The following is a 22,639-nucleotide window of genomic DNA, read 5'->3' as shown; positions in this document are numbered from 1 at the left end:
CCTGCGAAACAGGTAATTAGGCTCAAGGTGAGTGTCCCCTGGGATCTGCTGCACAGCTGGGAAGAGGCCTACACTGGAGCTGAGGCTGCCCAGGATTGCTGCTATGAGAAGAATGCACCAGAAGCTAGAGGTGGGATGTGGGCCTGGGATGCCACCAGCCCCGCAGGCTAAAGGCCTGCTGCCTTGTGTCCTGGCCTAACCCAGGCAGGACAGCTGTGACGGCCAGCCAACACTAGCAAGGGTGAGGGCTGGGAAGAACGGGAGTCAGGGGGAAAGCACTTACTTCACAAGCAGTAGCAGTTAGGGGAGATCAACCCCCAGTTCCTCCTCTCTCCTGCAGCTGTATACCCAGGACAGGAATACGGCAGGGGACAGGAAGGAATGAGGACGGGGCGGGCGGGGGGGGGGGGTGCTACTGAGCCCACAAATGGAGCAACTTCAACAAATGTGTCCTTGTCACTCTGCCATCTCCTCTGGTGGCAGTCCTGTCCCTGCTACAACCTGAAGGAAGATGTAGACATCAGGCTAAGATTCCTAATGCAAGGTCCTCTGACTCCTTTCATTTCTTTCTCAGAGACGAGGATAGTACTTTCCACACCGCTGTCGTGTCTGCTGTTGCTTATGCTGGGTACATACTTCTAATGCCACCAGAAAGGAAACTGCAGAGACTGTGAGCGGTTTTGGCTTTCCATAAGCACCCAGAGCTGAAATGTGCAGCTACTCTTCTCTGAGTGCAGAAGAACAGCTGCTGGCTGTGGGTCAAAAGGCACCGAAAAAAAAAAAAAAAGGGACGGCAAGATGACTCAGCATTTAAAGGTGCTGGTCACCGAGCCAAATGACCTGAGTTCCATTTCTGGAACCCACATGGTAGAAGGAGAGAACTGACTTTTACAATTTGTCCTGACTTCCACATATGCACTGTGAAATGTGTGTACACAAACACACACACACACACACACACACAAATATATTTGTGTGATGTAAGGTCCCAAAATATATATACCAAGTATCATCCTTCTTACAGATAACTAACCCACACTGAGAAGCAATCACATACTCCAAACAGATGGGGAGTAAGCACGGGTTCCTAGGCACCAGGAGTCCAACAGCTTAGACCCCCAACAAGACTTGTAGGACTTGGGTATACCACATGTACAAAGCCCCAGGTACCATTCTCTCAGCACAGAGTAAACCAGATGTGGTGTGCACACCAGCAATCCCAATGCAGGGGAGGTGGAGGCAGGTAGATCCGAAGGTCAAGGTGACGCTGACTATACTCCAGCAGCTCCGGTTCAATGAGGCCCAGTCTCAAAAACAACAAAACAAAATCAGTCTTGCAGAAGCCCACCCAGTCAGGTACCCCTGGCAGGCATATACACCCCAAAATAATGAGGCAGCAAGAATCAGGTGAAGGAGGGATGGTATGTGTTTTTCCATTTAGGAAACAGCCACAGAACTGAAATAATCTTTCAGAGACCAGATTTCCTACCCTGAAAAGCAAGGCTGTTGTTGCAGGGCAGGAAACTGTGTTCAATACTCACCTTCTTGGGTGGTTGCATGTATGTAGTGCACACACACAGATAAGCAAATATACACACATAAATATCCTGGAACTCACTCTGTAGAACAGGCTGGCCTCGAACTCAGAGATCCACCTGCCTCTGCCTCCCGAGCACTGGAATTAAAGGCACTAAAAGGCGTGCGCCACCACTGCCCGGCCTAGTTTGTTTGTTTCTTTTCTGTTGCTATGATAAACCACTGCTCAAAAGCAACCTGGGGAAGGGAGGATTTATTTCATTTTCCAGCTCTCAATCTCAGTGCATCTTTGAGGAAGCCAGGGCAAGATACCTGAAGCAGGAACAGAGGCAGAGGCCATGGAAGAATGTTGGTTCTTGGCTTGCCTTCGTATACCTTCTAGTACCATCTACTCAGGAACGTCACTGTCCATAGTGAGCTGGGCCCGCCCACATCAATCATTAATCAGAAAAATGCTCCCGCAGACTTGCCTCCTACAGGCCAGTCTATGGAGTTGATTCTCCAACTAAAGTTGCCTCTTCCCAGATACCACTAGCTTGTGTCAAGCTGACAAAACAACAGCCCAGCACCGCTGAGATTCCCCACTGTGCACCACGACCACACCGGCAACACAGTATTTGGCCATTGCCATGACTCAAACCACTTTGCACTTGGCAGGCAAGGCTCTCTGCCCTGGAGCCCTGGGTTTGACCATCTACTCAAGATCCATCCCTCAGTGAGCAGTGGGAGGTGGTTTCACTGGCAGAAGAGGAGGGTTGTCTAGACATTTCAATTGCTCTCCGAACTCCAGCAGAGGACGTGGAGCAAAATGACCTGTCCCGCTGTGAGCTTCATAGTCATTAACAAGTATCTGTATAGAGCACATGTGTAAAAACAGGAAGGGTCCTGCCATTTTCTCATTCCACTTCCCGCATCCAAGGAGAGTCGCATTCTGTGAGGACTGCTGTCGGAGTTTCTATTAAGGAGTCACTGCAGTGGGTACCTCATACCATGAGAGACTATTCCCTCGGTTCTGGAGACGAGAAGGCTACATCTCAGAAAGAGGGGGCTCTTCTCTCCTGGGGGCTCTATGGAGCAATCTTCCTCCGTAGAGCCTTCAGGCCTTGCCATTCACTAGCTGTGGCGCCATCTCTCCCATCTCTACCCGCTCTTATCACCTGGCCTTTCCCCTGAATCCTTAAGGCTGCCTCTCTCCCTTTGTCTTGATCCGACACCAATCCCTGGCTACAGTTTCCCGTAATCCAATTCTAGGGCACGCTAGAAAGGCAAAGGAAACCTTGGGGATATGACGAGCTACAAAGTGGCCCCGGAATCTGGAACCCAGCTGACCGGAGCCTTTGTTAACAGAGAGTAAGAACTTTTAGCAACCAACCCCTTGATGTTTTTTTCCCATTCCAGTCACCCAACTGCAATTTCCTAGGAATCTCACAAGGACCTCCATTTACAGGGACAGGACGTGTACACAGCTTCTTGTGCAACCCTGGTGGCTCCTGGTTTTACCTTATCAGACTCTAATTGCACCCTCGGCATCTCTGGAGCCAGTTCACGTAACTCCCTTATCAAGAGAGAAGGGGCGGGGCGGGGGCGGGGGTTCTCCCTCCTGGAAGAGTCGGCACCACAACTGGGATATGTCTTGCTTTTCTCTGTTTTCCCTTGGGTATGTCTTACTTTCTTCTCAGCACCTCTCTCTCTCTCTCTCTCTCTCTCTCTCTCTCTCTCTCTCTCTGTGTGTGTGTGTGTGTGTGTGTGTGTGTGTGTGTGTGTGTGTGTATGTATGTATGTATGCGTGTTTATAGCCCTAGCTGTCCTGGAACTCACTCTGTAGACCTGGCTGGCCTGGAACTCAGATCTACCTGCTTCTGCCTCCGGAGTGCTGGGATTAAAGGGAGGCACCAACAGACCCCGCACCTCTTTTTCTCTTAACCCTCATGCCTAAACCTATATTAAAATATCTTTAATAACACTAATGATACTGGCTCACTAAACTGTTCCAAAAATTCTTTTCAGTGCTGAAACCATAAACCTAAGTTTGGCCTAAGTCAAGATCTCCAACAATGCTAGGGGCCTTCCTGGGCTAGTGAAGGTGGCAGGGTGGAGCTGTATTCCTATCTTACCCCCTACATGTTTGTATGTAGATCCCCTGCCCAAATAATGGCACATTCTGGGGCTAATTCGGTTACCAGTGTGGGAGGGGCCTTGTCAACCAAGAATAATCTTCCATTGTCTTTCACACAAAGTAAGATTTGTGGCCAACTGTGTCCTTTTCTCATAAGAGAAGATTAATGGCTGAATGTGGTAGAGCCTCTTTTAAACCCAGCACTCACTGCGTGAGGCAGGAGGATAGCAGTTAATTAAAAGTTACCCTGCGCTGGCCGGTGGTAGCACATGTCTTTAATCCCAGCACTCAGGAAGTAGAGGCAGTGGATCTCTGAGGTCAGGGCCAGCTTGGTCTACAGAGTGAGTTCCAGGACATTGAAGGCTACATAGAGAAACCCTATCTTGAAAAACCGAGAACAAAACAAAAAGGCAGTTGGCCTGAAAAACAAGAGAGAGGAGGAGAGAAGAAGAAAAGAATAGGGGAGGGAAGGAGAGAAGCTCTTTGTTCCTAGGACTGGGGTACTCTGCCTCAGTTTCTTTAGAAAAGTAATAGATGGACTAACAGAAGGCCCAATGGTTAGAAGTGCTGACTGCTCTTCCAGAGGATTCTGATTCAATTTCCAGCACCCACATGGCAGCTCACAACTGTCTGTAAATTCAGTGTCAGGAGATCCAATACCCTCACACAGACATACAGGCAAGCAGAACACCAGAGCACATAAAATAAAAATAAATCCTTAAAATACAAACTAAAATAAAACTTGCAGATGACAAGCATTCTCCAAATCGAGGGCATGAAGCTGCTGGCAACCATAACATCCAAGCCCTTAAGATAAGGGGAAAGGAACAGAGAGGAAAGAGCTTATTGGAAGCAGGTGATGCTATCTGACATCTTTTTACCACTTGGCTTTTGATATTAGGCAAATGCTGCAAAGCTGAAAACTAGATAACGAGAATTAATTAAGACCCGATGGCATGAGCACCATTATTATTTAATAACAAAGGATAAGAACGGCAGCTTCATGACTTCCTAATGACTGGTTAAACATTGCATGGCAGTCGGCAATATTCAAGGCACAAGCCTGTAATAGTCAACCTGCAATTCGCTGGAGCCTAATTGCAACCCCTGGCCCAACCCTCCAGTCACAGAGCATCCCTGCCATCAGCGGAGTCCTGGGCTGGACATGTTACTGACTTCACCTGGCCGGTGGAGCGCCTCCGTAAAACAGTGTCTGTTAGCCACATAGTGAATATCGGGGCATGCTCCAAAGTAAAAAGGACAGTATGATAAAGTTACCTGTGTTCAGAAGAAGAAAAAGATGTGGGGCCATTAAAAATGCATGGCTCACTGGAACGTAGGAAACTGATAGTCCCACACAAAGATCCAGTGAAACTCTCCCAGGGCAGCCTCGTGACTTCACACTGGGACCTAAAATACTCATGGTACTTACTTCTAAGTTGTCTTTCCTTCTGGGAGTGAAGAATGCCAGACCCTCTGTGTTTACCATACTGGCTTTTCTAGGATTTGCTGTGTGGCCTCGGACCATGGACTAACTTCTCTCCTAATACCAGCATCCAGGCCTTCTTGGAATTAAATGAGTTAATATTTGCAAAAGGCTTAGACTAGCAACCTAGCTGTAGAAATGCTATTCTGTGCTAGACAGAATAATTTTTTTATGTTATAATAAGAAAATATTGCAAAGGTCAAAGGGGGAAAAAAGGTAGCCAAAGACAGAGTGGATCAGAGACATAGTCATAAGGAGCCTTTAATGATGTCTTGTGAGGGTTTAAAGTGGTCTTCCCATTCCCCAGCCAAGCCTAACTATGTTATGAGGAAGTAAAGGGCTCATGATCCAAGCCTCTGGGACACTCACAACAAAAGGAATGCTGGATAAAAGGTGAAATCTCCAACGATTTAAGTTTCAAGTCTCAGAGGTTTTAGTCCATTTCTCCTGGCCTCGCCAGTCCACATATCAATTGCCTGCCACCCCCACAGCACATGCATAAAAAATGAGATTGCACAGCCTCAAGGATTGTTCTCGGCATATACTTTTCACCAGAAGCCCAGCTCTAGTCAAAGAGACAGGCAGGGCCTAGGAGGAAAGGCAAGGAAGAAACGCTAGCTCAGCAGAACCAGCCCCTCCCAGCAGAGCATCCTCAGCTGAGAAAGATGCAGGCAGGCAGCCCAGCTTCCCACTCTTTGTTATTCGAGCCAGGTGTCTGTAGGCAAGCAGCCCCAGGATACTGCAGAGGAATGTAAGCCTCACACGATCGGAAGCTATGCCCCCCACCAATGACCCAGCACCCCTTCCTGGGGTAAGAGGAAATGAGAGATGGGGGTGGCTCCTAGCAGAATTTCTGATGGGTCCGGCTTGCACATAAAAGATCCCGCTGGGCTGCTCCATCTGGGGCCCTTCCTCCTGCTCCTTACTAAGCAAGAGTGCCCCCCTCCCCTTCTTCCTCCCAGACAAGCTGACCTTGGCTAAGGCCAAACACAAGCCTGGGCAGCATCTGGCCATTCCTGGCATTCTGGTGAGTGAGTCTGACAGGTCTGAGAAGGGCATGTAGGGCTGCTGAGTCTTTCCACAAGGTAAGCAGTCCAGGCCCTGGTACAGGTGACAGGCGAGCTTTGTTTTGCAGGGGTGTTTCATGTCCTCCCAAGCAGGAGGAGAACCCAAACCTCACACACAATGGTCCTGAAAAAGGCCATGAGAACTTCCTTCTATCAAAGCCCAAGGCAAGTGGAGCCAACCTAGTGGGCAGTTTGAGTGAGCTAGAGGCAGGCAAGGTCCTCTGTTTGTACCCACACCTCCGAAGAACAGCAGAGGACACCACCCCCGACCCCTCCATCCCCAGAAGGGTTGTATCACAAGCTGAACTTCACCCTGCTCGCCCTCTCCCCTGGGCACACCAAATCGGTGCTCCTCTTTCAAGTATGCCCGTCACTGACTCTGTGACATGGGGTCTTCTTCATTCATCTTTCAGCTCACGTCTAAGCTTGGAGGCTCCCACCAGAAACTGAATGGGGGGGGTGGGGCTGCATGGGGACAGGGAGTAAAAGACAGGAAGCAGCAGGGTCTGCTGTGCAAAGACCAGGACAGTAAAGGCTGGGCGCGTGATAGATTAGACTGGAAGCACAAAATCAACTCAGGGAGCACAGAGGTCTCAGCCAGGGCCGGGGCCGGGGCCACCTAGATCCATCCCACCACCCCTATTCTGTCCTAGGGCATCCTTTAAGTCAGAGGCAAGAAAGGGTGGCGATGAGGTGGCGGCCACCTTCTTCACACGGGAAGCCGAGGAAGATAAAGCAACAGCTGGGACATACTTGACAGAGTTAACAGGAAGGAGAAGGCAATTTTTAGACCATGAACCAAAGGTGCTTGTCCGTCAGAGCTAAAACACACCTGCTAGGCATGGCCAAAGTGCTCAAAGAAATATCGCGCAGGTGCAGAGGAAGAAAGTAAAGCAGGGTGGGAAGGGACTGACGCTTGCTTCCAGCAGCTTTCGGTGAGGTCACCCAAGCCAGGTGCCCAGGTGAGGGCTGAGCAGGCGATCCCAGCAGAGGTAATGCGCACACGTGGCCTTTTATCTTACCTATCCCCAACACCTGCTTACGCGGAAATCCTACCAGACCATCAAACTGGCCTCATGAGCCTCAGTGATAACACTCAAATAACGCCTGACGCTGCCATACCCAAAGACCCTTGCGGTCACGTGCTTCAGCACCCACTCCCAGCGGGCTCATGCCAAGGTGACCACAAGATGCTTTGACAGTTAGAGCCATACAAACCTATTAGCATACAGTTTGGGAAGTGGAAAATCCAAGATGCATGTCCCCAGCCTTTCAGCAGGAGCCTCATGATGAGTACTGTGCTCTGGAGTCTGCGGGGCAGTTTCTGTTTCCCTGTTTCTTTGTTGTTTCTAACGTCTAGAGGCTGCTCAATATCCTCTCCTCTTCTGTGCCAGCAAACTTGACACACTGCAGTACTCAGACCCATTTCTGCTTGTTTGTCTGCCTCTCTCTCTCTCTCTCTCTCTCTCTCTCTCTCTCTCTCTCTCTCTCTCTCCAGTCTCTGTAGCCCTGGCTGGCCTCAAACTCAGTGCCTAGCCAAGAATGAGTTTGAATTCCTAAGTGCTGTGATTACAGGAATATACCACTGTGCTTGTTTGGTGTAGTGCTAGTGACTGAACAGAGGGTCTTCTGAATACTTGGCAGCCACTCTACCAACTCAGTCGTATCCTCAAACTTCCCTTGTCCACTTATTGCTTTTAAAACAGTTTATTTTTAGTTATGTGTCTGTGTGAGAGTATGCCCATGTATGCAGGGGTCTGCAAAGCTAGAAGAGGACCTAGGATTCCTGAAGGTGGGGTTGTGAGGTGCCCCACGTGGGTGCTTGGACCTCAATTCCAACTTTCTGCGTGAGCGATAAGTGCTCTTAATTGCTAAGCCTTTCTCTAGGCTCCCCCTTGCCAACTTCCTAGAACTCTTGTCATTATACAGAGCCCACTAAATAACCCAAAACAACCTCTTATTCAAGGTTACCTGTAAATGCAACCACATACTGAATACCCCTTTGCTGTGTAACGTTCCAGAAACATAGACATAAACCTTTCATGGAAAACAAAATTCTGTCAGTCATTCCCATCTATTTCAGGCTATTGTTTGATACCAGGATCCAGACTGGCACCTACAACTCTCGGTGTGAAAACAAGGCTCACCTTTATCCCATCAAATTTTGAGTAGTTCCAACCACCTCTTCATTCACAAGAGCCTAACTTATCCTGGGGTGTAGTGACCTGGTCCCCACTTCCCGATAGATCATAGGCTCCATGGTCCCATTTGGACCATGGGGGAACCGTCTAGTCCATGTTGATGCAATGAGCTTCATAGAAGGTTCCCTTCCAGCACACAGATACTTTACCACAGACACCTGGTACTCTGAGGGATAAGAGGACCCACGTTTTCAAGTCAGAGTGTCTCCACTGGGAATGTTCCCATTGTGGAAATCCTGTGCCCACAGTGGGCAGGGAGAGCATCGTCAAAGTACATTACACACTTGTATGAAAAGTTTCTAAGGAGCCAGGTCTGGAAGCGCAAGGCCCATGAGCCCAGATATTCAGAGGTCAGGGTACAAAGTCACAAGGACAACTGTTCCAAACAAAAGGGAAAGAAAGAGTCGTGGGGTAAATTCAGCACTAGACTACTAGTCTAAGATTAACCTGCATGAGACTCTAGCTTCAGCCCCTAGTACTAAAAAAACAAAAATGTCCTCAGGAAACTAGTTACTGTCCACAATGACTATGCACTTAAAAGGAAGGGAGGGAGGGAGGCAAGGAGAGAGCCAAGGAAGAAGAGAGGGAGTGGGGAGGAAGGGTGAGACTTGTCAGGCTCTGGTCTGTTTTATAGAGAAGCAGGGAAAGCAATCAACATCCAAGGGACACTGGCAAGGGCTCAAAAGAAGCCTCCATCGCCAAGTCTCTCTCAGTCACAAACCTGAGGACAGATCTCACTAGCTCCATCTGATGAGCAAAAAGGAGGCCGAGGCTCTCACTCCAGGTGATAGGGAGCATGCCCAAACTCTTAGAGCAGGGCCTTGACAGTGACCCTGATTCTAACTCCAGCTGGCTGGCTTTCTTCCCTGGACCAAGCTTCCATTGCCCTCTTTCCTCAAGAATTCTAAACCTCCCTGAAGTTACCTGCCAGGTCCCCCAGCCCCGAGCCCCGAGCCTGCCTTTCCTGCCTACTCTCTCTAGACCCACAGGACAAGGCCTGGAGCAAAGCGGACAGAGTGTTCAGTCGTTTGGTTTCGTGGCTCGGTGTATGGCAACATATATGGCTTTCCGTGGCACACCTAGAAAGGCCACACGGTTCGCAGGTGACAGGCACGGACGAGAGGACGCTGAAGCCAGCTGTCACTAGGTTCTCACCTGGAAGCCTGCCCCAACCTTCCCCCAGATCTCGCCACACTCTCATTAACCCAGAATGGCCAATGATTACAGACCACAGAAAACAAGCCCCTGTTGGCGGGACAACCTTTATTCCATTCACCTGCGGCACCAGGGAAAAGTCCTGCGCCCAGGTGCAAAGGGCTGGAGATTAAATGCGGGCCCAGGCACCTGTGCAAGAGCTGCCTCCAGGCAGCACGGCCTCAGGCCGGTCACTTCCCATTCTGAGTGTCCGCTCCCGAGCAATCTCGGTGCTAGCAGCTGGCCTTACACAGGAAGCAGACAGACAGGAGCCTCTAAGGGGGTCTGGACAATGGTACAAACACTGGCACACTCGCCAGAGAAAGCTCAAGCAATGCTTTGAGCTACAGTTGAGCTCGGAGGTAGCGGCCCCAGGAATTTGGTTTTGTTTGTTGGTTTGTTTGTTTGCTTTTTAAGGTGAGCAGGATTTTGTATGATTGAAGACAGGGAGGGAAAAAGGGTCACTTATCCGAGGATTTTTAATTGACAGCTCCAAGGTGGATAGGATGGATGGGAAAGATGGGTAGGGAGGGGGCAGAAGGAGGAAGGAGGCCAATGGATAGGTAGGTCCTCACATTCACATGCAAAGTGCAGCCTTTGGCCCCACAATCAGATGCAGAATTGTAAAGACAGAGCCCCCATAGAAACGGAGGCGTTGGTTCCTGGACCAGCATGCCTAACAAAGAGGACTTGGGGACAAGTCCCTAACAACAGCATAAGTTAATCAGAGGGGTCTTAGAAACCAATGTGGGGTGGGGGATGGGGGATTAGGGGTGTGGGGGGGGCATCAACACCACCGAGGGACATAAAGAGGTTGCAAAACGTGCACAGGTGATAAACAGGAAAAGCTACAGCCAGAGCTGCCCACTTTATAACGAGGTAAGAGGGCTGTCCTCTAGTCTCTAACTCAGCTGCTCCTTTAGTGAATCTCCCTATCATATTAAGCTTTTCCTGCGGGAGTCTCTTCCATTCTTAGAATGCTCACACTTAGAAAGTGCCCCGCGCCCCCCCCCCCACAACCACGTACAAACAAACAAACAAACAGTGGCTCGAACAGAATCAGGCAGCGGGAAGATGGCCTCTTAAAAATTCTGCCATTTGAGGAATAGCGTGCATTGCGGGGGGGGGGGGGGGGCAAAAGGCAGAAGGAAGGTTCATTGCCGGACAGCACAGCAGCTGGTACTGCAGAGTCAGCAGCAGCAGGGAGCAGACAATGCCTGCTGTGGGACTGGTCCAGATAAGGAGTCAGGAGGATGCTCACCTGCTCATCCTCCTGATTCATAGGAAACAAACAAACAAAAAACCCACTAGGTTTGGAGCGCCATTTCTGTATAGGTGCATAGAGAAAATGGTAGACACACAGCTCACATCCCCTAAAACTGTGACCAGCATTAGGACATTGTCATGATACAATGCTAAAACCCAACACTATGGTACCTGAGGCTGGCAAGATGGTTCAGCAGAGTAAAGGTGCCTGCTGCTCAAGCATGAAGGTGGGAACTCAGTCCCTGATACACATAGCTAAGGTGGGAACTCAGTCCCTGATACACATAGGTAAGGTGGGAACTCAATCCCTGATACACATAGGTAAAGGGGGAGAAGTGAACCCACAAAGTTGTTCTCTGACCCCTACAACAAACATGTCTAGACACATATACACTAATGAAAGCAAGAGTAACCGTAATTTTCTAAACTATGAGACCAGAGTTGGGATACAGCTCATGGTAGAGCACCGGCATAAAATATGAGGCCACCTAGAAGCAAGATGGCAGGATGTCAAAGACGAAAGGCGTGGAACATCAGGACAGCCTCAGATTGGTCCCTGCTCTAGACACTTCAATCATTTTCAGTTTCTACAAGCCTGGTCAAAAGAGAAGTACGGTTGCCTGTTACAGAATCCTCCACTGTGAGGTACAGGATGGTGGTCCTGAAAAACACTCAAAATCGTGCAAGTGTGTTAGCACCGCACAGCACTGGGCACATAGCCGTGCTGGAGCTGGGATCTGCCACACTGTGATGGACAGAGCCCCAGGCCCAACAACAAGAAACGAAGAAAGAACATGGAATGGACCACTGGGTTGACCAGCTGACAATTAAACAAGGATCCTTTGAGAGGCCTGTGGCCTGGTCCTCCAGTTACTCATGGAGTTACGCCTCCTGGCCCCTGCCCACACAGTCACACTGAACCAATTCATCATGTAAGATTTCATTCAAGCAGCTGTCCAAGGAATTGGACTAGGTCCCCTAAGCTGAACACTCACAGTCACGCACCCTTTGAATACAATGAAATCCTGCAATGGCTCAGTTTTAAACTTGTGTCTCCAGCCCCTATAAGCAGAGAGACCCTATGGGCTCTTATTCAATGCCAAATGTGTTGATGCCAGCTGGAAGTGGTTCTGTGCAAACATATTAGGGTGGGTAAGTAGCTGTATGGAAGGGTAGCTAGATGTGGTTTTTTTCCGATTATTGATAACGATCGATTATTGACCGCTGTTAGCAACAGGCGGGACTCGAACCCGGGTCCTCTGGCAAAGCCGAGCATTAGGCGCTCTTAACCACTGAGCCACGGCTCAAGCTGCTGGGAGCTAGATGTTTTGCTCCGGCTAATGCACACTTTATTGTGAATGTGTCAGCTACGATCCTTACAACAGCTAAGGGAAGGCATCCTGTGTCTCTGTCCCTAGGGCTGGGTCATTAGAAGTGCTCTTACATGCAAGAGTGGCTGGATACAAGGCTGAGTGGGTGGAAAGGCGGCGGAATAGAATAAACTGTAGTAGAATTGCTGGAGGACAATGAACGTGGACCGTGCAAGGACACAAGCAACGGAAGTACAAGTAGAATGTGCAGAAGCACAGGAGAAACAAGGCTCCGAAGGAAAATTATCAGGAAGAGCCATCGCCTTCGCAAGCACCCTGATGGGTATAGATCCAGGAGAAGATAGGCAAAGCGGCAAATTCATTATGAAATCCCATCATGCACTCTCGACCGCGGGCAGCGGCGGCAGCGGCAGATGCGAGTTTTTATGTAATGAACACTGTGAGAAGTTCCCGGGCCACATGGCAAGGTAGAAATGACTCTGTCAAGGTGACCGAGTGGGCAGGAACAAAGAACTCCTTGTGGTGAACCTCTTTCTCTGCAAGAAAACCCAGCGGTCGTTTACCTGCCCAGTCTGTTGCGGTGCTTGTCCAGCTTCAAGGTACCCTGGTACCTTTTCCAAAAACAGACCATCAGAGACCTAGCAATCTCTTGGTTTTCTGAAGATTTCTTTGTGGAGATGGTAGCCCAGGCCAGCCTGAAACTCACAGTCCTTCTGCCTGAAGCCTCCGGAGCGCTGGAATTGCATTTCGGCACAACCAAGCTGACTTTGGGCTGACCCCGGAACAGCCTATCTTGATCCCACGCAGTACCCCAGCGCCCACAACCGGCAACGGAGCTCTGCCAAGGAAAGCTCTGCTTCTGGCAGCGCCACCTCCACCACCAGACCTGCTTCTCACCTACACAGGCTCACCCAGTGCCCTGACAGTTCCCGAAAATGGCCCTGCCCAGATTCACACACTGCCTTCCCTGTATCCCCTGGAGCATCCCTGGTTCCCGTCACCACTGGCAGCTGTGAGCCAATCCTAGGGCTCAAGGTCAAAGTTGGTGTTCACAGGGTTTGATGTCACCCATCTCTTGGCAGAACAGTGTTCTTCCTGAGGCTCACCGCACCCAGATATTACAAGGGCAAGATAGCACAGGTAAGGAGAGGCGAAGAAGCAATCTCCTTAAGGACTTGTGACTCAGCTTGTCTACTTGTAGAGACAAAGAAGCAAAGGATTGCGAGGGCCTCTGGGTCCCAGGCATTTCAAGCATGAGAACCTCACTCTTATCTCTGACCTAGATGATATGTCACCCTCATTGACAGACAAGGAAATTGGTGTCACCATAGGTTAACTGAATAGCAAACCCAAGATTCAACCCCAGACGACAATAAACCCAGATCTCAGTTCTGTACTGATTTCTTCCACCCAGCATTGCCGTGTTCCTGCTCAGTATGAAGACGGAACACTTAGACACCAGATGGCCCAGTGGGGATCCTGGTGGGATACAGACCTGTGCAGAGCTTACAGGAGGCCTGGGGTTCCCATCTCTGTGGGAACCAGACAGCTACTTAGGTACACCTGCCTGTAAGGTTCAGGGGACGGGAAGTGGTGCTTACTAGCACAGAGATGAGCAAGCTCAAAAGCATACTGGATTTCACATTCCATCTGTTACCTTGTGACCATGAGTAAGCTATTTCACCTCTATGCCCTTCTCCAGTCCAGAGCTAAAACAGCTACTTAGATGATGCTTTGCTAAAAAGCATTGACAGTTCACTTTGGTCCACAAACTAGCCACAGAATAACAAATAGCCTAGTATCCTTCCTTCTTCTTCTTCTTCTTCTTCTTTTTTTTTTTTTTTTTTTTTTTTGTTTGTTTGTTTGGTTTTTGAGAGACAGGTTAGGTTACTCTGTAACAGCCCTGGCTGTCCTAGAACTCACTTTGTAGACCAGGCTGACCTCGAACTCTCTGAGATGTGCTTGCCTCCGCCTCCCAAGTGCTGGGATTAAAGGTATGCACCACCACTGTCCAGCCTTTGCTTCATTTTTGATCTGTCCATCTCGTCTACTGTGGGTCATCTGCTTAATACTACCCATAGATGTGTGTGCAGTTCAGGGAGTGTGTCTAAATGATCTCATACTCTTTCAAGATTAATAAGATAGACATAGGTCATTGTCTACAGTTACCTTGGATCCCAAAAAAACAGAAAAACAAGTTAAGGGCAATTATCTATGATGCCAAGGCTGCACACTGAAGCAGAAATGATCATCTTTCCTAAGAAACAGATTGATTCCCTCCAGCAATGACAGCAGTAAGGCCTTCCCATGGGTCATCTTGCAGAACTGGAGTGAGACAATGACCAAACACACTTTGACCAGGATGGCTCTCTTGCTCCGACACCCATATTTCCTCTATTGAAACCTGAAGTTTATATCAGTGTCCCAGAAGACTGCTTGGGGGTCACTAGAACCCTTTATTTGTTCCTCTTTTCAATGTGACCACACTATAAATGTCCTCTCTTCTACTTTTGTAGCATTAGTTATTGCCTTAAGGGGTGGATTGGGGGTCAATGGCCAAACACAGTCTACTGGGGCTGCCTCTAAACGTAGGTATACGCAAAGGTCCAGGCTTTTGCCCTGAAAACTCAAGCCAGAGTGAAACTGTGCCCGGCGTGAAGTGGAAGAAACGGAGACTATCGGTCCCCAGTTTTCCTTCTATCCAACAAGGAAAGAACCCTATTCATAGCTGTTCTGTGTCTTCTAATGACACAGTAATGAAGTCGGGGCATTGAATGATCAATCTAAAATAGTCCAACATGAGTAAACCTACCACGGAAATAGTAGGAAATTGTCTGTCTCTCATTTACATGTGTCACTAAAGGGTACGGCTTGGTGGGTAAAGGTGCTCGCTGCTGTGAAAAATGTTTGTTTCTTCTATCAACAAAAGTCCATAACCCTGAACCTCCCTCATCAACAAAGGTCCATATCCATCAACAAAGGTCCAGATCCCCTGAACCTCCTCCATCCCCTTCACACTGATCAGCCAATCATATCAGATTGTGAAGTTGAGTTTCCACCAAGAGGATGAAAAATAACATCTGTCAATATATTCCTTTTGTACAGCACTGAGAATTATTTTCCAGTTGCCAAGCCTGGCCAATAACCTGAGTTCAACTCCTTGATTCTGCATGATGCAAGGGGAGGACCAATTCCTGAAAGTTGTCCTCTGATCTACACATGTGCACTGTGGAATAAACACATGCTCACACGCACGCACCCACACTCACAAGCACACACACAAATAAAATAAATAATAGAAAAAATTTCTAAAGTGTCACTAAAAACAGGTCTCCTGGTAGAGGAAAAAAGAAAGGCTCAAAGAGGTTAGTCCAGGCCACAGAATTAACTGCTGTACATTACATTTCATGCGAAATTACTCATGTGGCCACCGTTCTCGGACAGCCACAATGCTAGATGCCCTGAGAAAACTAATCATTCCTTGACACGAGCCAGTTTTAAAAGCTTCTATCAAAAACAGAAATCTGGGCAATCGTGGTCATGCAGCCTACACCTGTACTAGGGAGACGGGGTGGGAGGATCAGAAGTTTGGAAGCAGCCTGGCTCTACAGCCAGCAACACCCTGTCAGAGAGACTGCCTCTGCGCTAATATCCAAAGTACTCACCTTCAGAAGTGTCCATACCCAAAGCTCTTTCCAGATCACTCACCACCTTCCATAGAAGGGAACAATGGTCTCTTAATCAGCCTGCTAGTGATGCATTTGGCATTCTAGGTGAATTCAAAGGATGAATGTCTTCAAACATGTCCCCACAGATTTTTGAGGTCTAGCCCACCTGGCACCCTTAGCAGGGGGTGAGGGGTTGTTTCCTGGCAGAGGCTCTGACCCAGTCCACCATAACACTAAAGACTGGGATCCATCCACAACTGGGTTGCATCCACACTGGCACGTGGGTTCATCAGCCTCACCTACGAAGCTATAACAGAGTCCTTCCCAAAGGAAGGACTTAGACTTTAGAACCTGCACTAGCCAGCAGGGATGACTTGACCAAAGTCACATAAGCAGGGGAATAGTTACAGAATAGTTCCCGAACACAAGCCCAAGAGGCCTCTCCTAAGCTAGCAAAATCATGCAACCAAACACCTTTTCACAAAGGGTCAGCTAGGGACTCCAACTCCAGTGCTAACCAGACAGATACAATAGCCCTAAGGGGTCCTCACTGCCAATCCCTAGCTGTTCCCTGCCCCCAACAGCTAGCAGGATACCATCCTCTACCAGAGACAAGCTTGGAGCTCCACACACAAGCGCAACCATAGAGAGCCCAGGACACCTAATGTCATTTTTATTCTACCTCAGTACTTGGTTTGCTGCCCTACAAGACAGCTGCTTAGAAAGAAGACTCCAGCAACCAGTCAAATTGGGAAAGGGCTAAACTGAGTCAGGCAAGTCTGGGCATAAATCAGATTCTACGTTTTCTGATGTCTTCCGCTTCTGGTTCTGCTCGGAACCAGTACCATCCCCTGCTCCACCCCGTTTCAACCACCAAATGCGTGTAAGGACACTGTGATTAAGCAGGCTATAAGACGCCAACACACAAGAATTCTTGCACCTGTTCCCCCCAGATAACAGGACTGAATGCTCAAGGTAGGTTCTGGATGCTCCCAAAATACGCAAGATACAGGAAAGTTGGCTGATCTTTCTGGGCCGCGCCCAGGGCCCAGGAATCTGCCGCACTTCGCTCCTGCCCCAACTCGCTTAATCACTGCCTTGGCTCTGTGCCTGTCACCCAGCTGCTGACTTGATTTGAACTTTTGGATTCCGAATCCTAGCTGGCAGCCCCAGGTGGAGGTGTGTATCGCTCCCTAGCCCACAAGGCATAGGTCAGGAAAGGAATTCGAGTGGAAGAGTCCTTGAGAATAGCAGAGAGGGTCAAACACCGAGAGCCGTACTCCCTTTAACTCTCCCAAGAATCAGGAAGGTCCATCTAAGTTCCACAAAGGGCTCCCTGTTGAGTACCCAGCTGTACTGCCTGTGACTCAGGCAATGACTCAGCAGCCCACTGGAAGGGCATGTAGGCAGGCTTTTCAGCTGGTTTTAGAAGCAGGGGCTCCTGTGCCAAGGTACCAGCACAGCTCAGTTCAGAGGAATGTCCTCCCCTGCCTCACTTGCCCACTGCCTGCGATTCATACACCTGGCATCCCAGCAGGGCCACGTGGTGGACCAGAGCAAATAGACAGGGGCAACAAGAGCCTCACTTCCCAACTGGGATGAAGTCATTGCACGGAGAGAGAAAGGATGCAGGATCCAGGACCCGGGAAGGGGTGGGGATGGCCAGGAAGTCAGCAAGCCTGCCTGCCTGCCAGGCTGCAGCAAGCTAGCTTCTGGAATTAGAAAGAGAAGAGCCAGTACCAGGACGGGAAACAAAGGGGCAAACTAGAGGGCACAATGAAAGCCCCAGCGTGAATCATTCTGAATGGTGTACAGAGACTCAAAGAGCATCTTGCATCTCCCCCACCCCCTCACCCCACCTCTCACTTTTCCTTCTTTCTTTATCCCTCTCTTTATTTATGAGAACTCAACTTTGGACACTTTCCCTAGCAAATGCGCCCTAACAGAAAGCTTTTGCCACAACCAGCCTGAGCCAAGACAACCCCGAGAAACACTGCAGCAGCAACCTTTCGGTTAATCTACCCCTTCTCTACGGGGCCTCTAAAGGTCCTGCTGCATCTCTTCCATACAGGCTACCAGGAGAAGCCTGAGAAACTTGCTTTCTTTCCCAGCAACCTCTAGATCAGCGAAGTCAAAGGGGCTTCACTATGCAAGACGGACATTGTGCTCTATGTCAGAGAAGGGAGGGCCAAGCCCCTCATCGGATCGTCATTAAAGAGCATCCGGGTCATTCACGGAAAGAAGAGTGTTGATGGCACACAGCTTTGATCCCAGCGCGTGGGAGGCAGAGACCAGAGGATCTTTGAGTTAGAGGCTAGCCTGGTCTACATAGCAAGTTCTAGGATGACAAGGAGGGCCTTCTTGATAGTAAGAAATGGCTACCAGCAACATCTCAATTTGCTCAGCCTTGTTTTGGCACTCTGGGCTTTCCCTCCTTCATCCTGGTTACAGTCCTGCTGAGAGGCGACAAAGGGTACCATTTGATTGTTACACATTAACTCAAAAAGAGCTCCATCCCATGAAACAGACACCCTACTTCTTACTTTTTGAAGAGGGACCTGAGCGGAGGACCGGCGAGGTTAATCACATTCACAAGGAGACTCAATCCTAGCTAGGCTCTTAGCTCTATCCATGTACTGACCTCTATGCTTAACTTCCTATTTGCTTCAAGCCTTCAAATCAGAGAGACTCCGACCGGCCCCGAGACCCCAGCTTCTCAAATCGTGAGAGATCATAGAACCAAAGGCGGATACAAAACGGTGGTCAAAAGCCAAAGGGGTTTGAATGTGCGAGAGCCAACACTTACTTCAAAACAAATGCAGGAAGACTCCAAGCGTTTCTGGCAGGGCTCAGCCAGGGTGCATCACATGACTTCGGGGCAGCCTGAACACACTTGCACTTTGGCCCACACATTTTGTCACTCCATTCAGCATCCGTGAACATACCTGAAGTACCTGACCTCAGACTCGGGACTAATCCCTGTTAAAAAGTACAGTGTTTTACTAAACATACAAAACTTTCTATTCTTTTAGAAACACAGTAGTTAAAATATCGGAAACAGATACAGTTTCTTCTATCATCAGTCACCAACATAAAAGTATCAAATTCATTTATCTTTCCATGCCTTGGGTTAAAATGGACAGTTTTGGAAACTGCAGTTTGAGTTGCAGTCTTAAGTTTTGCTTTGTTTTTTTAAAACGATATGTTTTGGGCTGAGAGATGGCTCAAGGGTTAAGAATACTTCCAGAGGTCCTGAGTTCAATTCCCAGCACCCACATGGTAGCTCACAACCATCTATAATGAGATCTTCTGTTATGCAAGTACAGATGCAGGCAGAACACTGTGTATGTAATAAATAAAATAAATCTAAAAAAAAACAATATATTTTGATCATATTCTTTCCCCTCCCAAATCCCCCTAGATTATTCTCCCTATCCCCTGCCTACACCACACACACATTCACATTCATATACACTTCAAAGGAATTACAAGTTTGGGATGAACACAAAACGGTATTTCCAGCAACTTCTACAGTGGCTTTAAAAATACTTATACATCTGGGAGGTAGTAGTGCACACTTTTAATCCCAGGGCTCACGCCTTTAATCCCTGGCAGGTGCAGGTGAATCTATGCATTCAAGGCCTGTGTGGTTTACAGAGTGAGTTTCAGGACAGCCAGGCCTACCCAGAGAATCCCTTTCTTGAAAAAAATAAGGAAATAAATAAATACTTTTATCATTTTCTGCTGTGTCTTTATGTGAAGCAAAATATTAGCAACAACTGCAAAACATTAAAGATGTTATGTTCTGCAGGACCAAACACACAGCCGCCATACTTTATAAACAATAAACAAATACATTCTATGAAAGTTCCAACTTCAATATATGATAAAATCACAAGCACACCAAGGAACTGCTCTAAAATTGATTTCTTTAGGCTTATCAATAAATCTTTGCCTCATATACTTATTTTGCTACCTGTATATCTGGGATTGCATGAAAGTTTCTTTGGCAAAAGCTGACCACATAATTCATTGTGTAAAGGCACTTGCCGTAGAGCCTAAAGACACCAAAACCAACATGGTAGACAGAGAGAAGCGATTCCCCAGAGTGGTACTCTTCCACATGTGTGCCCTGGCACTCACTCCCATACATAAATACAAAAGATAAACAAATAGATAGTAAGTAAATAAATTTAAATGAATCTAAGGGAGCGAATACTCATAGCCGTCTTGTATTGTATAAAACCATGCATGCACTAATTCTGTGCTCTGAAAATCACCATGTGCATCACAGAAATCAAGTAAAGTCTCTCCTTGGAGGCTGGAGAGATGGCTCAGTGATTAAAACCAGAGTTCAGTTCCCAGCATCCACATGTGGCAGTTCACAACCACCTTTAACTCCAGCGCCAGCGGGTGTGATGCCCCCTGCTGGCCTCCCAAGGCATTGCGTACATGTGCACATACACAGAAATAAACATTGAAAAAAAAATCTTGAAAATGTGTCTCATTCTTCCTGTCTGCGAAGACAAATCCAGGCACAAACATACCTGTGCTCCAACAGAGGCAAGAGGATCACTGGAGACCACGAGTTCTAAACATAGGCAACACAGAGCGATCCCATCACAAAACCAAACCCAGTACGTGAAAACATCCGTTAAGCTGACACTCAGGTCCACACAGTTGCTGTGCATTCGCATCAAACCACAGAACTCTGTGCTGTAAAAATATCAGTTATTATTATTTATTTATTTGTCACCATGCCCAGTTTAAATGTATTTATTCATTCTCTTGTTTGCTTGTTGATTTACCTGATTTGTGTGTGTGTTTTGCCTGGTGCCTGAGGAGGCCAGAGAGGAGTTAGTTTCCCCTGGAGTTCCAGATCGTTGTGAGCCACCATGAGGGTGCTTGGTTATTTTTTATCATTAGCCATCTTTTCCAGGGCTTCTGAACCAAGGTTAGTGGCACCATAACGAAAAGCGCAAGGACAGACAAGCCAAGAGCAAAAGTTTGTGATGCTGGATTAGGAAGGCCACAGAGACGACAAGGGTTTCTTTCCCATACCAACAGCACTGTCTGCTTTTAGAAGTCAGCGCTTGCTTGGGTACTGGCAAAGTCAGCTAGACTCTAGCTTTGATCTTGATTCCTAGCTGCCATCCCTCACAGCCCTTGCTCAGGTATCCATTCGGGGGACTGTATCCCACCCTACACATACACAATCTCCCTTCCTTCTTCCTAAGTCCTTGTTTCTTCTTCCAGCCCCTTTCACCTCGATGGCAGAGCCAGTATAATGGCAGAGCCAGTATAATGGCAGCTGACTGACAGGGGACCTAGAGGTTTCTGAGGGATCCAGCTTTAATCTGATTACAAACCAGTCCTTCCACCTCCTGGGAACACCTTGTTCTGAAGGCAGCTGGCTCCAAGTTCCATTTCAGCCTCAACAACAGCAAGCTGGGAAGACTTGGGGGAAGGGGACAGTAGTTCTTCCTACACTGTTCGCGAACACCCCAGCCCACTCTGGGGATCCAGAGCAGAGAAAGGTCCTCAGAGGTTTGAGGGGGGGAAAATAACGAAAAAACCTTGGCTGCAGGCTTTCCGTGGCACTGCCGTACATCAGCAGACCCGAAAGTTAGTAACACCTGCTCTTCCAAACATCCTATTTTTGTTTCTTGTTCCCTCCCCAGATAGACCCCATCTCCTCAGCTCTGATCTCAGCTACCACCAACAAGGAATGAGACTCTCTGCCACCTTCCCAGTAGCTTCTCATCACACACCGGGACCCCTGGGACCTGTCCTATCGCCCACACCCGCACCTACACCCTGGGTGACAAGTTTACTTGTCCCCGGACCTGACATTCTCTCCCCTTCGGCATCCAAAGGTCCTTTCCACACTGCTGTACCACAGGGCAGTTGGTCCCCTTCCTTCCACTACAGCCCTAGGTAGGGCTTTCATCGGGACGGTTGGGATGAGTGCTGGCCCAGCATTTTTATTCATTACTAGTGATTGCGTGTCTATGTTCATGCGTGTGGGTGGGGACACATGTGCCTCAGCATGTAAGTAGGGGTTAGAGGACAACTCTGTAGCATTAATTCTTTCCTTCTGTCTATGAAGACTCAGACATGGAGCTCAGGTCACTACACGGATGAAGGAGGAGTCTGCCCACTGAGCCACCTTGCTGGCCTAGGCCAAACACTTTGTAGGTGTACTTCTCACAGAATTTGTTTAAGAGGTCCTTGGCAGGCTGTGACAAGTAAGGGCTGCACATGACCTGTGAGTATGTCTCCACAAACTCTATCCAGTCTTGAAGCCTCTGACATCCCCATAACCATAGACTACAAAGACCGTCACTTACATTAGTGGCTAAGGAGTTTGGGCAAATGTGTGTTTGTCCGTTCCCCCCACCCCTCTACTCAGGCAAACAATGGTGTGATCTTGCACTTTGCTTGGGTCTCAACAGTATCATCCCCGGATCCGCCTGTGCATGCACACACGGGGACGCCTCTTTCCTTCCCACGTCTAGTCAGCTGGACTATGTGTCATTGTTTCCTGAATCGATCTTTCATTCACAAAATTGCTCCCCATCTTCTGCCACTGTGAAAATGTAAGCAGGAATCAGCTTGGGCACAGGTCATTTGGTACAGATGTCTACAGGTACATCTGCTGGGGAAATAGCTCAGGGTACCAGTGGGAAATTCAAAGGCCAAAGGATGCATGCTTTTGTAATATGGACAGGGGGGAAAAAGCACCATATTCCAGTTCACATTCCCTCAGCCTGG

At 48.5% G+C, this 22,639-nt stretch overlaps 1 long non-coding RNA gene across 9 annotated transcripts in view; it reads right to left on the bottom strand.

Moving 5' to 3' along the window:
* The window catches only part of LOC125415053 (uncharacterized), a 207,092-nt gene that overhangs the window by 148,473 nt on the left and 35,980 nt on the right, over positions 1-22,639 (bottom strand). Inside the window, exon 1 of one of the 9 annotated variants that reach the window (XR_015735607.1) lies at positions 12,761-13,019. The exons of the other annotated variants lie outside the window; for them this stretch is intronic. This is a non-coding gene — a long non-coding RNA (uncharacterized LOC125415053). Of the gene's footprint in view, positions 1-12,760; positions 13,020-22,639 lie in introns of those variants that run through there. 9 annotated transcript variants of the gene reach the window in all.

This window comes from Myodes glareolus, chromosome 19, assembly GCF_982192425.1.
Source record: "Myodes glareolus chromosome 19, mMyoGla1.1, whole genome shotgun sequence".
Taxonomy (NCBI): Eukaryota; Metazoa; Chordata; class Mammalia; order Rodentia; family Cricetidae; genus Myodes; species Myodes glareolus.
This window is presented reverse-complemented; position numbering and strand designations above follow the sequence as displayed.